The 3687-nt window shown below is 53.0% G+C and overlaps 1 protein-coding gene across 1 annotated transcript in view; it reads left to right on the forward strand.

The window, feature by feature from the left end:
* The first annotated feature begins 416 nt into the window (after nt 1-416).
* The window catches only part of NAA60 (N-alpha-acetyltransferase 60, NatF catalytic subunit), a 26149-nt gene continuing 22878 nt past the window's right edge, over nt 417-3687 (forward strand). The window contains exon 1 of the mRNA XM_004373200.2: nt 417-612. The gene's annotated coding sequence lies outside the window, so the exon portion shown is untranslated. The remainder of the gene's footprint in view (nt 613-3687) is intronic.

Here is a 3687-nt window from a genome sequence, read left to right on the forward strand (position 1 = left end):
TTGTTGAGCCGCAGAGCCAGCTCCGCACAGTTCCATTGAATTACGCTCACCGCGCGTCCATACCACGGGGATGTAAAAGTCCAAGTCCAAAATACAAACCTAGGAAATGTTTACCGATTACTGGATAACTATGAGTGATTCCCGTCTTTAAGAGCTTTAGAAGACCCAAAGAACGCCGACCCGGAGGGCCTCCCCGACCCCAGAGACAGCACCCCCAGGACCCGGGCTCCGCTGGCTCGGCCCACGCGCGCCAGCTCGGGACTGTAAGGGGTCTGGCCTGCCACATCTCAGCGCCTCCGCCGCCTCTCGGAGGCCCCACCTTCCCCCGGACCGGCTTCGCGGGAGGCTTGCCCGCTTCCAATATGGCGGTGGCGGCCTCAGGGCGGACGGCGCCTCACGTGTGGGCCTGTGGCCAATGGGCTTTCGGTCTGCGCCGGCCGGCCTGGCGCAGGAGGCGGAAGTGCCGCGGGTGGCCGTCTCCGTCCCGGTTGCGGCCCCTGCCGGTTACGTAACTCGTCGCCGGTTCCGCGCGGCCCCACTCGCCGGCTCCCTGCGACCCCAGGATGTGCTGAGCCTCACGACGCCCTCTGCTGCCGCCGGCTCCCGCCCAAGGTGAGGCGGCGGGGCTCTGGCCTGTGGTGGGGCGGGCGGGGAGGTGGCGGCTCCGTGCGGGCCGGCCGGGCTGCTGGGAGGCTGGGCTGGGCGGGCACCTCTCTCTGAGGGTGGGATTGGGGGCCCGGACGAGCAGGGTCAGGCGCGGGTGGGGGCCTGGGGACGAGCAGGGTCCGCGGAGGAAAGCCCGGGGTCCGGGTCGTGTAGTCTCTGCGCTGCCCCGCGCCCCTTGGGCGTCCAGTCGTCCCCAGAATCTAGTTTCCGTGACGGCCAGGAGGGGTGAGGAGGAGGCAGCGAGGACCCAGACGAAGGAGGGGTTTTGCCTGGGGGACGCTTCTTTGCCAGACCCCAACAGGAGTTGGAGAAATTTGGAACTAAAGGACGTTCTCATTGCTACTCGCTGGGGTCTCGCTCGACGTCAAGGACCCTGCGAGTCCTACCCCCTCACCTCTAAAAATTGACAGACTGACCGTGCAGGTCATACCCCAACTGGGACCTCTTCTCTCCTCTTTTGGGCCTTTTGCCCTTCTTCCCAACTGGCCACTCCCCAAAGAGTAGAGGAAACCTGTAGCTTCTGTGGTTTGACTGGAAGGAAGTTGGGGAGGCTGTGGGCCTTCTCTGGACCGGCCATAATGAACAGCCAATACTTCTGTTCCCCGCGGGTGATGGAACCCAGGCTTGGGAATCAGGCAAGGAGTTACCCTGCAGGAAAGGTGGACGTTGGCTGCTTCATTAATCTCTTTTCACTCTGCTAAGCCCCTGAGTTTGTGCTACGCGTTTGTCATGTAGGAAAAGGATGGACGATCCAACAGACCAGCTCGTCTAGGTGGCTGGAGTGGCCGTTAATCTGAGCATCAGAACTGGAGAGAAGATTGCCATTTACAAATGTTGTCCTTTCAACAGGGCACTGAAGGCATGAAACCTCTAGTTAATGCTCAACTGACCGAACAGGGAAACATATCACTTCTAAGGTCACCCATGGCAGACTGCGACGTTGCCTTTTTTTTTTTTTTTTTCTTTAACTGCGGTGAAAATATACATAACAAAACATAGGTTATCTTAGCAATTTTTTCAGATACAATTCGGTGGCATTGATGACATTTTTCAAGTTGTGTAGCTGTCTCCTTGTCCTTTTCCAAATCATTCCACCACCATCAACATAAACTCAATGTCCCCTAAGCAAACACTCCCCCTTCCCCTCTCCCTCCCACTCCTGGTAAACCCATTGCCTCAGTTGGGAGTTGATTCAGACATAGCCATACTATAGGACAGAGGCAAGTGGCCCCATAGGGTTTCCTAGGCTGCAGTCTTTACGGGAGCAGATTGCCAGGTCTTTTCACCCTCGTAGCTGCTCGTGGGTTCAAACCGATGGTGCTTAAACACTGCACCACCAGGACTCCTTCCCAGCCTTGGTAACCACTAATAATCTTTGGTTTTTATATATTTGCTTACCTCATAGATATGAGATCATACAATATTTGTCTTTTTGCGACTGACTTATTTCGCTCAGCGTTTCAGGGTTCATCCATATAATGGCATACATCAGGACCTGATTTCTCTTTCTGGCTGAGTGGTATTCCATTGTGTGTATGGATGTTTTGTTTATCCGTTCCTCTGTTGTTGGCCATTTTGCTTGTTTCCACCTTTTGTGACACCGTTTTTGATGGAGAGGTGTTAGAAGTTCTATGACTGTAGTGCTGGCCGGCCAGGGGAGTCTTGAACATCACTAAATTAAAAGGGGTTTGGTGTCTTTAATTAGTGAAGATGGGGTTAAAGACTAGAGGAAACTGGAATATAAATGCCAGTGGTCTTTCCAAATGGACACATGATCATGGCAGAACGTAGATCTTCCTGTCCCCTATTTCAGGATGTTGTACCCACCAGAATTAATGTGCAAATAGGCCCTCAGAGAATGGGACGTGTCTGAGCTCCTCCTCCATCAGGCTGTGGTTTGCTGAGCTGCATCTCCCTGAGTGTCCAAATACGCCAGGTTTCCGTGAAGATAGTTAAAACCTGTTAAGCCACAAAGTCAAGGCATGGTTTGCTGTCAGTATAACCCGTTGCCATCCAATCGATTCTAACTCAGTGACCTTATAGGACAGAGTAGAACTGCCCCGTAGGGCTTCCAAGGCTGTAAATCTTTATGGAAGCAGGCCACCACATCTTTCTCCTGTGGAGCTGCTGGTGGTTTCAAACCACTGACCTTTCAGTTAGCAGCTGGGTGCTTAACCATTGGGCCACCAGGGCTGCTTGGCTGTCAGTATGCCAGAATGAAAAATACAATTTTAGGAAAAGGTCCGTGTGTATGTCCTACCTTGAGCCGCGCCCAGTTGTAACTTGAAGTGGCTTTGTCACCCTGTTTATTCTAACCACCCCCACTCACAGCCAGTGTGAAGAGTATCTTTAGCTGTGACTTACATATGTTGCTTAGCAATCGCACACAGTGGCTTCTGACCAGAATGGACAAAAATTCCTGGATGTCAGGAGAGTTGTGGGATAAAAGGTACACCTGAGACAAGATTTAGGCCGACCCAGAAGGGTGGTGCTGGCATTGCTGACTGGGCGCTCATGATCCAGATACTATCCCTGCTTCAGGGGCCTGTTAGCAGCAGTTTGGCCTCCGATGGCTTGAGGTGTGTTTAGGTGGATGCAGTATCATTACAGGAAATGGAAACCATGTGGAAAAGAGTTAGAACTCTGGAGTTCAGGGCATTGAAAGCTGGCTGCTTATCAGGCAACATCTATTCTTAAATGGTGACTCCTCCTGTCTGCAGCTCACCTCTGGCATCTCCCGTCCACACCCCTTTGGAAGGAACCCACAAATTCCTTGTGGTTTTTACATCTCAGTTCCTCATTGGCAGAAAGCAAGGCTGAGTGTGGAACCCTGAACGGAAGCTAGCTCTGCTTCCATCCATGTGAAGGAAGTGCCCCCAAGTGACATGCTGATTTGCAAAATGATGCTGGAAGTTTGGGGTCTCCTTCCGGCTGACTCCAAATGCTGGCGTTGATCCAGCAAATTTTTTTTTTCCTTCTTTCCCTCCCTCCCTCCCTCCATCTTTTGTTCCTCTCCCTCCC

This window comes from Trichechus manatus, unplaced genomic scaffold (assembly GCF_000243295.1).
Source record: "Trichechus manatus latirostris isolate Lorelei unplaced genomic scaffold, TriManLat1.0 scaffold00024, whole genome shotgun sequence".
Taxonomy (NCBI): domain Eukaryota; kingdom Metazoa; phylum Chordata; class Mammalia; order Sirenia; family Trichechidae; genus Trichechus; species Trichechus manatus.